Source organism: Bactrocera latifrons, unplaced genomic scaffold (assembly GCF_001853355.1).
Source record: "Bactrocera latifrons isolate USDA-ARS-PBARC rearing strain unplaced genomic scaffold, ASM185335v1 scaffold_238, whole genome shotgun sequence".
In the NCBI taxonomy this organism is placed as follows: domain Eukaryota; kingdom Metazoa; phylum Arthropoda; class Insecta; order Diptera; family Tephritidae; genus Bactrocera; species Bactrocera latifrons.
In genome coordinates, this window is record NW_017535941.1 from 408572 (window position 1) to 420982 (window position 12411).

The window sequence follows — 12411 nt, forward strand, 5'->3', positions numbered from 1 at the left end:
AATAAAAAAACTTGATAGTTTATATATATATATATCAGATACTGATAGTGAGCTCCACTGGCATAGTTAAAACAGTTTTATATGTACTTAACATTACAGAAGTTAAAAAACATATCTTTTATTTAAATTGAATCTAATTTTAGCTCAAGAAATGAATTTTTTTATCAAATAAAATTTAAAAAAAGTATTATTAATTTTCTTTGTTAGTTTTTCGAGTTAACTAAAATATAATTCATTTAAGTTACAACATTTTTATAAAGTTTAGTAAAATTTTATTAATTTTTAATTGTTTTTATTAAAATTTAATTGATTTTAGCTTTTTTCTTGACATATATCTGGCGTTTAGTCGTAAATAATTTTTTGGCAATATTGTTATTCAGCAATTAATAAGTAATTGTTAAAAAATATTTTTATTTTCAAATCTAATACTTTTAATATTTTGTATGAATTTTTGGTTATTATTTTGATATTTGCAATATATTTTTAAATTATGCTGTTTTTGCTATAATTCATTTTGTATCTGTGAGGACCTTTTTTTTATTAATTGTTAAGAACTTTCGTTTTCATTAAATTTCAAAATTTTATAATTGCAAAATAATGGCCATTAATTTTGAATATTCCCGAACCTTCCTAAAATTTTGTTGCTGCTTTTTCTTTGTCTGTGAATTTTCGTAATTCAATACTTTTAGTTAAAGTAAGACTGCTTCAAATGAGCACCTTCTTAAATTTTTCAACACTTTCTCGGCACTTTACATTTATCAGCATTAATATTCAAGTGATTTTTACCTATTTTATAGTGATTATTCTCCCCAGGTTTTTACTTTTTACTTTTCTAAGAATTAATAAGTTTTTTGGTCGCGTTTTTGCGTTGGAGCCACGAGAACGACGCGAAGTTACGGCAACGTTTAAAGTCGAACTGAACTGAACTCAAGCGAACTAAAATGGGAATTAACATTGAAACTCACGAAATTCACTCGCTGTTACCTCCGATTGTTAACTGCGCTGCGCTGAGCAATACTGAGCTCCGCTGACATTTTCATTGTCGTTGGCGTCATGCTCAGCTGGCTGCTTTGATGTACGTGTGTGTTTGTGTCTGTATATCTGTGAGAGTGTTTGTATGCTTGTGTTACTGCAGCTCTACCAAATATGTAACAGAAGCGAGTTGTTAACCCTAACATGACATTTTTATATTTATGGGAACCATTTTCCGTGAGTAATGTGGAAAATTGGATTATTAATTAATGCGGAATGAAGGATTATTTTAAAATAAAAATTTTTAGTTCTTGCTTTAGAAGTTTGTTTTTTCGTAGTTCCTCGATATTCTATATCCTACAAAAAGTTTTAAATTTAATTTCATTAAACTTGTACTCAATACATCAGTTTTTAAAATTCAAAATATTTGGTTCATATAGTTCTTTTAAGATCGTATTATTTTTTTATTTTATTACACACTTCTACACTTTTCGAAATTGTTCTGTTTTAAATCTTCTTCTTTTAACAGATCTCTGTATTTTTTTTTATTAAATATAGGGTTTCGTTTAGAAGTATATTTTTTGGAGTAATGATTGCCAAACCTGACAAAGTGAACTCTTTTCTTAAAAGAATAATGTTTAGCATATTTCGGCAAAATACTTCGAAAAGATTTACAACAAAAAAATGTTAAAAAATGGTAAAAATGTATTTCCAAAACTCGCATTCTTTACGAAAAATCTCACCGTTATGTAAATAAGCAATATTGCCTTATTCCATTTGGATCAAAGATTCGTCGCTTCCAGGAAAAGTTATGAACTTGTATGGTTTCCAAGACGACATGATTATTAGTCTACACTTTTCGAAATTGAAAATTTTGCTAATATCTCTAATTATGCACAGTTCCAGCAGCAAGTTTTCCGGTTTCCCAAGTCAATGTCAAAAACAACAAACAAACAGAAACTTTAAAACACGAATATTATCAAGAATTAACAATTTAATTTCCCAATTTTGTTCAAAAATTTAATTAATTTGCTAATAAGTCAGCTGAAAAACGAAATTTGGAGTGCTTTTGACGAATTAAGGCTAATTGTTATAAACCAGTTATATACTAGTTATATGTATACCTTTAAAACCCAAAAACTTTACTATCAATCAAAAGCCATCAGCAAGATTTTTCAAGATATCAAAAACATTAGAAATTTAACAATATGCGTGTGTGCCCATTTACATATATGTATATCATATTCTTTTATCAAATCAATTCCAGTATAACTCTTTTCTTTTTACAAAAAGTCGATTATTTGCCGGTGCCATCACCCAAACAAGACCGCAAGCATTTAACCAGACAACAATGAGCGCAACACACGAGTTTTTCTGAGAGCGTAACGTTCTTTGTATACCATATGTCTGTGCGCCGAATGCACATAAACAGATCAAAATTTGATTTATGACATTGAAAATAGCAAATAGACGTCCGCAGCGATAACACAAGTCGGGGAGGAGGCGCAGAGTTAACGCAATTACAGTTTGCAGGTAGCGGTAATATTCACTTGTACTTTCTTTCTGCAAAAGCAACAAATTCCACCGCCGCACAGCAAATACCACACACACAACCACATATATATTTACCTGCTTAATACACATGCAAACATGCGTTGTGTGCTTTGACTTAGTCGGCGCTCACCTAACAGCACATGGCGTCTGGCAGAGCGCACAGCTGGTGGTGAAACCAGTTTTTAATCTCAAGAAGCCAGTGCTAAATGAGCAAACATTGCAGAGAGTACGTGTTGAGAGTACGGTTGCGTGGCTGAGAGAGAACAACGCAACGAACTTCTTGAAAATATTTGCATTTATTTGACTTTTGTTTTTGTATTTGCTACGCTGTTAACAAACGTTGGTGTCTTATCAATGTTATATTACTTACGGCTGGTCAAGCCTGTGGTCCGCTGTTCCGACAGCTGTTTGGTAGCTACAGCTGGTTGTTTGATATCGATTTCTATCCTCCCACAATATGAGAATACTTGTAGCTGTGAGTCAGCCCGACCAGTGTGTGTGGCTGATTAACTGTAGCATTTTTGCGCACCTACATATATTACGTATGTGTTCACAACAGCTGTTGTTGCTTGTGTGCACATATGTATTTGCAGTTAACAAGAGTCTGTTAATTTCATAAAAATGTTAACAGTCACTTTTTGATAGGCAAACGTCAAAGATAGAAGAGGAAGAAGTATTGGGTTTGTTATGCTGTAAGTGACGGTTTTTACTTTGCTTGTGCTTGTAGTCGTAGTATACATGTATGTGTGAGAGCATATTTCCGCTGCAACAGTTGTAATATTCCATGCCGCCGAAAAGCATGCAATGAATTTGTGTAATTTTATAGTAAGATAAATATTTGGAACCATGCTGTGGCAACTCCGTTATTCTCACACAAATAAATACTTATGTATGTATGTATGTACTACTGTGAGTAAAAAATAGTAAGACTTTTTAATATAAATTTAGCGCGAAAACTCATTCGTTGAAATATCAATGCCAAATGTCATTTAAAAGTAATCATTAGTGCTTACAACAACAAAAAGTTTCTATTAACTTTTATGCGCGTAATCAAATTTCAGTTGCCGAAACGTTCGTCTCTTCTTCTTTATTGGCATATACACACTCACGCGGTTATAGTTGAGTTAACCACTGCGCGCTAGGCGTTTTTATTTTGCGCTTTTGGCGCCAGTTCGAGGTTCCAAGTGTTTCCAGCTTCTTCTCCACCTGGTCTTTCCAACGGAGTAGAGGTCTTCCTCTTCCTCTGCTTCTTTCGGCGAGTACTGCGTCGAATACTTTCAGAGAAGGATTTATTCATTCGGACGACATGATTCAGCCGGAGTAGCCGCTGTCTCTTAATTCGCTGAACTACATATGTACGTCAAGGTCGTCGTATAACTCGTACAGTTCATTGTTCTATCGAATGCCATATTCGCTGTTGCGCAAAAGACCATAAACCTTCCGCAGAATCTTCCTCTCGAAACTCGTGACGTCGACTCATCAGATGTTGCCATCGTTTATGCTTCTGCAGATATAGCAGGACGGGAATAATGAGTGTCTATGACTTAAATGATGAATTTAACTACGACTTCGAAGTTATGACTGTCAACAGTGACGTGGAATCCAAGTAGCGAATGCGACGATTGTTTGTTTGATGACATTCTTTAATTACAGTGTGAAAAATTGTCAAATAGAACTATAACACAATTCCATATAGTTTAATATTGGGATATATGTATATGTATATTATCAGGATAAAACTTTGCAAAAATTGTGCTTAGTGGCATACCTTCCATCTCAAATTGTCAAATCAAAATGTAAATGTGCATGGCCCCATATATCGAAAAGGTGGACTTTAATGTCTATGGCTTATTTTTTACTGATGGAAAAATCCGTCAATGTGTGAGATATATTAATCATACAGAGAGAATCTTCTTTGAAAATAGTATATCTGCCTGTCAAAAAATATATAAAAGCTCAATACTTCCATACTCATATTCCTAATATAAAGCTATGACATATTAATAAAATAAAATTCTCAAAAATGAGTAAAATAGATAAAATCGTGACAATAGTATCCCTATCATTATAAATCCGTTCTAAGAATTCCTAATTTGCGAGAAGTTAAAAACGTCGGTTATACAAGAACATAGTCCTTGTTTTTTTCTGATTTGTTTAAATATCAATTAGGCTGGAATTTTGACAATGAGTTGAAGATAAAATGCAAACGAATTCTCAAAACTTTGGCAGCGTGTCTGAAAACTATCTCCCAGTAAAATTCTTCCAAGGAATTCATTTAATAGATTCGTAGAACTCATCTGACTAATTTAATTCAAATTTATTACAAATCTTTCAACGAAATAAATTTAAATTTAATTAAAAATTTCTTACAGATCAATTTCCATGGGAAAGGATCGCACATAGTGTGGGCATATTTGGTAAGTCAAGCTTGATTAACTTAACTATTCAATTTTCTTAGCCGTGCCACATATTGTATAAGAACATTAATAATATTGCTTATAAGATATATGTACGAACTTTTGGAATTATACAATTTGTATAATCAGTTGCTGAGATATCCCAATGAAATGTAATATGTAATTGCATTTTGGTTATCTTACATCTACCATACAACCGGTTATTAATATTTTTTAAAATTTGTCTTAGAAATCTCTGACTCGAAAGCGCTTTTAGACCTATAGTCTCTAAGGCGAATTTTTTCCGAGTTATCCGTAGAACGTTTCAAGTATACAGAATTTTATGATAAAAAAATCGTTCCGCTTTAATATCCATATATATTTGCAATAAAAATGCTTCTCCGTTGTTGTCCATGACAATTAAATTGATACTTAACCTAATCTTTAAGTGGCAATAAAAGAAATTAAATGTCATAATTGAAAATAAATAAATAATTATAATCGTAACACATGTGTACACTTGCTCATATTTATATTTTATAAGTATGTATGTATGTGGCTGTTGTTTTAATATGAATACGACCAGGCGATCTTTTGCCAGTTTTCAGCATTTTTTTTTTGGCTACTCTTAGACGCTATTTGTTGTTATTCTGTTTTTTGTTAAACATATGTGTTAAGTTTATTTTATCGCCGAATTTCTATTTCACTTTTTAAACAAGTGGTTCAAAATACGACACACCCACTTTGGCCTTTGCTGAGTTGTTGTGTTAACACAAATATACCATAAATATGTATATTCCTATAGCACACATATATTTCTATATAGTTGTGCTTAGAAAAGTAGCAGTAAACACAAAAATTAAAGAAAAAAACAATTTGGGAAGTTCTACGTTTGGTTCATTTTATACTCTTGCCACATTCTAAAAGATCAATCATATACATAGAAGTACGTTCGAAACTCCTAATATTAGTTATTTAGGGGCTAGGCCCGCACAAATTTATCTATTTTATCTACTTACACTGCTATAAGTAAACACGCTCTTTAATTTTCATTAAGATAACTCACATATTGGTCGACATATGTGGTAAAAAGTCACCGGAAAGTTAGAAAATCTGTCTATTAGGTATATGGGAGCTAAGGGTCCGATTCAACCCATTTTAGACTTGCAGACATACCATTTTCAGAGAAGGAATTTCCATAAATTAATATATAATCATATATGTCTATTATATATCTCACATATTGACCGTCATTGATATCATACTGATCGTCAGATTCGGTACCTAGCGGATTCAACAGTTTTAGTTTGGTTTTGGGATACAGAGTTTGTCCGAAAAGTATTACGACTGACTTTCTTCCACCGCGACTGTACACCAGAGCGAGCGCGCATCGACTGGATGGTTCCAAGCTAATGAACGAGCGGCTGGTCAGTTGTCTCCGAGCACCAGTAGGTTCAGGTTCGCTAGAGCACAGGTATGCGATTAAATTATGTGTGAAACTTGGTAAATCTGCGACAGAGACATTTGATCCAGCTTTAGCAAAAAAGTTGGTGTGTTTTGGTGGTACCAGGCTTTTTTGGAGGGTGGGGAAGAGTTCGCTGGTGAAGACCGGAAGGATGAGCAAACCCAAAGTGAATGCGATGCTCATTGTCTTTTTTGACATCAAAGGCATCGTCAATCGTGAATTTGTTCCTGCCGGACAAACCGCCAACGCCAAGTTATTCGCGGAAGTCCTCAAGAGACTGAAATGAGGGGTCAATCGGGTCCGACAAGACAAAGCAGCCGATTGGAAGTTGCGCCACGACAACGCCCCGGCTCACACCCTTTCTTGTGAACAGCTACCTATCCGCCCTACGCACAGATGGCCCCCGGTTTTTGTTTTTGTTTTTGTTTTTGACGACAGAAGGATCCAAGCAGCATGCACCTCGGCTCTCAAGAATGCCTTCCGTGACGCCTGCAATGCTTGGAAATCTCGCTGGCGGAAAAGGAGTATATTTTGAAAGTTTTTAAAGATTGTAACGATGGGTTCAATACTTTTCTTTAACTCTAGTCAGTAACCTGTACCCTGTAATTCTGTATTTTGCTCTTAGAAATCTTGTATTTAGTGGGATATGCCGCCGTTTTTTTGCTGCTTTTGATTCACCACTTTTCTACTCATTTGTTTCATTTCTGCTCTCTTGTCTGCTACACTCTAAAGTAATGCGATCGACTTTCTATTTTAACTGTGGTTGACCCAGAGCTCTTTTTATCTATATTGAGTTTACATAAGTTATTTGTTTGATTCGTCACTCTCAGAGATTATGCGAATAGCTGTCATATGAAGAAATTAGTATAACCAAAGATTTGATACTACTGCACATTTTTATGCTATTTTTATGAACAGTAATGTATATGTAAAATTGTGTATTTTACCGTTTTATAATCCTTCATCGGTGGCCGGTAAATTTTTGCTGTGCTAAGTACAAAGTCATTGCCGACTAAGGAAATAAAACCCGTCATAACTAATAACGGTTTAATTTATCACAAAGGAAAATGTACAGTAACAAACAGTTAATCTTTATGATAATTACAGCCATATAAAAAACTTTGAATTCCTATCTTTTATTTGATTAACAAGTGACAAAGCGCAATGCAAACGCTTTCGATCCGGCCTTTGCAATTGTCGATCGCGCATTTAGTAGGGATCAAAGTATCTCCGGGTGGCGATGGGGGCAAAGTGCTATTGTGTTTAAAGACGTAATATCTCAATTTACTGATAGCCAGTGCGATAAAGGGCAAAGTGCCAACTTGTTTATTGAATTAGTGAATTTGTTTATCGAGTAATTACAAATTTCATTCAAATTGAACACAAAGTTATATAGCGATAATAGTTGAAATACAAAAATGAAGTACTATAATGCTAGGTTAGTTTATCTCGACATTGGCATGTGGATTGTTAATTTCCATTGAGTTGATAGTTTTGAAGTTTTTAAACGCAAGTTTCCAATTAAAAATAAAAAAACATATGTATGTATATCAAATATAACTTTCGAAAACTAATATTTACAAACTTCTTTGAACCGTTGGGAATGAACTGCTCATATACTATATATTTTGTTTTTACCCAAAGTCTTTTGCTCAAAGCATATTATTTTCTTATAATGTATATTTATTTATAAACAACAATCTTAAATACGTGTTTTGACGCTCATGCTGTCGGTGCCATAAAAATTCGTACATGTTTTGGCGCTCAGCTGATATATACATACAGCCTGATTGGCAAAGGCACCAGGCTTTTTATGCCCCACCAATATTATAAATTTTTTACAAAGATGTGATATATTTTGTACGATCCAACGATTATAAAGATCCAGCTTTCTTTCTATACACCTATTATGTATTTTTGTTTATCGAGTTTAAACTACTCGTGTAACTCAAATTGTAAATTCATTTTCATTGATGCCCTTTTTTCGTCATAACCGGAAACTCATAATTCGCAGATCTGGGTTGTCGCGGATTGAGTCGAAAATCTCCTGAGCAATGTCAACGTGCCGTTTTGTTTGTCGAAAGTGAGCAATTTCGGCAGAAATTTCGCGGCGACCCGACTTATTCAAAAATCATTGGTTAAAATCGATATGTTTAGTTCCTCATCAGCTGCTCTCATTTCTTGAAGTGGTAGGGGGTCCAACATGGCCTTCGTCTTTCTCACCTTCTCGACCTTCTGCGAATATTTTGTACCACCGAAAAACAGTACTTTTGTTCAAGGAAGCTTCACCATATACCAAATTCTATATTCGGAACCCATACAATTGTTTGCAGATTCTTTGATCACTTTTTTGGAATAGGCAAAAATCTAAGACGAGCCGAAGCCCCCATCCAAGCAAAACAGTTTCAAAAATTAACAAATGTTCAAATTGGCTCACCTGTCAGCATAAGTAAGGGATTTGACTACCAACATAAAGCAATAAAACAATCGAAAATTGAGTTAGTTTCATTAAGTTTAATTCGATTATTTTAATAAAGTGTGATGCACGAGGCTCCCTATTTTTTAAAGAAAAAACACAGGCACTTTAAATTCAAGGAGTAATGTTTATTATCATTCGAAGGAACATTCTTTGGAATTTATTTTTTAAAGATTATTTATTTTAAATAATTAATTTTTCTATGGCCGCGGTTACGGCTCAGATGATCCCTTCCTTGACTACTTTTCGTATGAAACACGGGGGGTTGTGCTCCAAGACCTAAATCGAAGTGCCTTTGTCCGCACAACAAAAAGTCTAACGGTGTGATATCCACGACCTTGGTGGCCAATCGCCGAAGTGTTTTGTAAATAAATCCATTGATTGAAACAAGGTGAAGGCAGTGGCGCCGTCTTGTTGAAATCAAATGACGTCGAGATCGTGAACTCTAATTCCAGGCATCAAATAGTAGGTTATTATGGCATGATAACGGTTAGATTCTCATCGGCATAATCAATCCACCATGAAATGGCAGCTCGTGAATCTCTTCAGGTTGCAAAATTGAGGCATTGGGGCGAAATGCCTCAATTTTGCTTATTTTCATACCTATAGAGCCTATGACGTCGAATATTCTTGGAACTTTTCAAGAGCCCATAGAGCGAAGCTATGTCACGTAAAAAGACTATGCTATGAATCTCCTAAGTATAATTAAATTTTTTTTTCTTTTTTTCTGGAAAATTTTTTTTAGAAATAGAGGCTTTAGTTCAACAACCCGCTGACATAATATTTGCCAGTATGAAAGTGTATTTTTTTGTGATTTTTATCTTTATTTAACTTAATTGTCCGTATTTTTGCGATTTACACTGTATATATTTCATATGAAAGGTTGTCAGCCGGTGTTTGTTTTCATTTAGTCATATATTCGATTGGCAGACGTAGCTACATATGCATGTGTGTAAATATTAAGTAATCTCACGCTTTTTCGCGGATCGCGGCGCGCGTTTACGTTCTGAAGTGTTAGGTATTTATTTTAAGACCTCGCTGCACGCACTCTCTCGATAAGTAATGCGAATCGCACATTTTGCCGCTTTGATATCCAGAATTAATATTTTTAGAATAATAATGCCGTTAATGTGTTTTGAAATGCATTTGGTCAATACTAACTTTTTAAATTTTTTATTTATTTATTTTGTTTTTTATATCTTTTTTTTATATAAAATGAATGAGTTGGCACAAGCCCTTCAAGACTAGTTAGCTAAAACCAGCGGCACGTAGGGGTGTGAACGCTGAACGTAAATTCAGGTAAACGCAACACACACACACCCACCGCGAACTGATAACATTGCCACCTTACACTTGTTTTTATTTTGGTAGTGAAAAATTGATAATGACCATGCGTTATCAATGCTAAATACTGCTCAATTTATACTATACCACACCTGTCTCTTATACACATCTAGATGTGTATAAGAGACAGCACACACACCCACCGCGAACTGATAACATTGCCACCTTACACTTGTTTTTATTTTGGTAGTGAAAAATTGATAATGACCATGCGTTATCAATGCTAAATACTGCTCAATTTATACTATACCACACCAGGCTAAATGCGTTAGAGGGGCGGGGCGGATCGGGCTGACGAACTGTTGTGCGAACGTTTCTGGCGCTAAAAGCGTTCAGTTGCTACCGAGCGTCGAAGCAGTTAAGTTGTTGTTTTGTCGATGTGAACACACACGCACATATGTGCATATAATTTTGGAACCCTTAGGTGCCGACAGAAGCCTGACGGGAACTTTAGCCGTGCTGCGTATTTACGACGAGTTGTGAAACGAATTAGGCACAAAAAAGCTGAGATAATTGTCGCGCATAAAAAGTTTTGTAGGCGCGCGTTTTGAAATAGAGCTGTGCATGGATAGCAGACTGAAAATGTAATTACTTACAACTAAACGATAAAACTCTATAACATTGAGACGAAATCGCTTATGGATTTATTATATTATGCAAAGAATTGTTGTTGTTATTGCTGTTGAACAGTGTGTGGTGATCGTTGTTTAGTGTGACACGTATATTAAATGCCATAATTAAAAGGAAATTAGAAAGAAAAACAGAATGCAACCAACTGAATAATTAAACTAATAAGGGCAGTCGCATTGCGGACGTGAATATTAATGTGAATTAATGAAGAAATAAGAATTATTATGTATAACGGTCGTAAAAATTGAAGAAAATATTCTTGAAATTTTTAAACTTGCCGGAAAGTAGCATTTACTTAAATGAAAAATCAAATTAAACAAGTGCAATTTATTGAAACGTAATTGAAATATGAAAGAAGATTCTACGAGTAAAATGAAAGAAAAATAAAATAAAATAAACCATATGAAATAATAAAAGTAATAATGAAAAAAATACCATTATTATTATCTATTTGGAATATGTAATAAAATATAGTTATTTATATAAAATAATAAAAATATAAAATTACTAAAATTAATTCTAAAATGGCTAAAAGTTAAAAATCAAAGAAAACAATAACGTAGAAATATATAAATAAATAGTAAAAAAATATCGAAAACAGAAAAAAATAATAACACTGGAACAAAATAAATATATAAGTAAAAAATGTTTTAATTGAATTATCTTAATGTATTTAAATAAAAATAAACAATACAAAATTAAAATAATGATATTTTTATCCTTTGCTTATTAAAGAATTGTATTAAAAACATAATGAAGAAAATTAAAGCATAACAAAATTTATACTTATTACTAAAAAAGGTTAAAAAAAAGAAATTGTTGCTATAATAAAAAATATACTGAAAATATTAGTTAAAAAAATTTATTTTCTTTTTTGAAACATATATTATACAAGTATAACTGAAAAAATATATGTAACTAAATATAAAATATATTTGTTATTAAAACAAGAAAAAGCGTTAACTTCGACAGCACCGAAGCTAATATACCCTTCACAGGTGCATTTCTTTCAGTAACTATGTGCCCAGTTTGTATGGAAGCTATATGCTCTAGTAAGCCGATCTGAACAATTTTTTTCGGATATTATATTACTACCTTAAGCAGTAATCCATTCCAAATTTCGTGAAGATGCCACGTCAAATGCGAAAGTTTCCCATACAAGCCTTTGATTCCGATAGTTCAGTTTGTATGACAGCTATACGCTATAGTTAACCGATCTTAACAATTTCTTCGGAGATTACATGGTCGCCTTAGAAAATAATCTATACCGAATTTCGTGAATAAGTCTTGTTAAATGTGAAAGTTTTCCATATAAGAACTTAATTCCGATCGTTCAGTATGTATGGCAACTATATAACATATAATTATAGTGGTCCGATAATGGCAGTTCCGACAAATGAACAGCTTGTTCAAGAGAAAATAAGTTACAAACTTTGTGACAAACTTAATATACCCTGTTCAGGGTATAATTATGCCATATTTTGCATACAAAAATAAAATTTTTTTATTCAGTACATAAAATAAATGTAATAATTCGTTACTAAAGAAAAAAAATTATTAAAAAAATAATAAAT

General features: G+C 33.3%; 1 protein-coding gene and 1 long non-coding RNA gene across 2 annotated transcripts in view; one reads left to right on the plus strand and one right to left on the minus strand.

Moving 5' to 3' along the window:
* Positions 1-956, minus strand: part of LOC108969032 — an 8229-nt gene extending 7273 nt beyond the window's left edge. The window contains exon 1 of the long non-coding RNA XR_001993377.1: positions 787-956. This is a non-coding gene — a long non-coding RNA (uncharacterized LOC108969032). The remainder of the gene's footprint in view (positions 1-786) is intronic.
* Positions 957-10556: 9600 nt separating this feature from the next.
* LOC108969030 overlaps positions 10557-12411 on the plus strand; it is a 17684-nt gene continuing 15829 nt past the window's right edge. The window contains exon 1 of the mRNA XM_018933499.1: positions 10557-10791. The gene's annotated coding sequence lies outside the window, so the exon portion shown is untranslated. The remainder of the gene's footprint in view (positions 10792-12411) is intronic.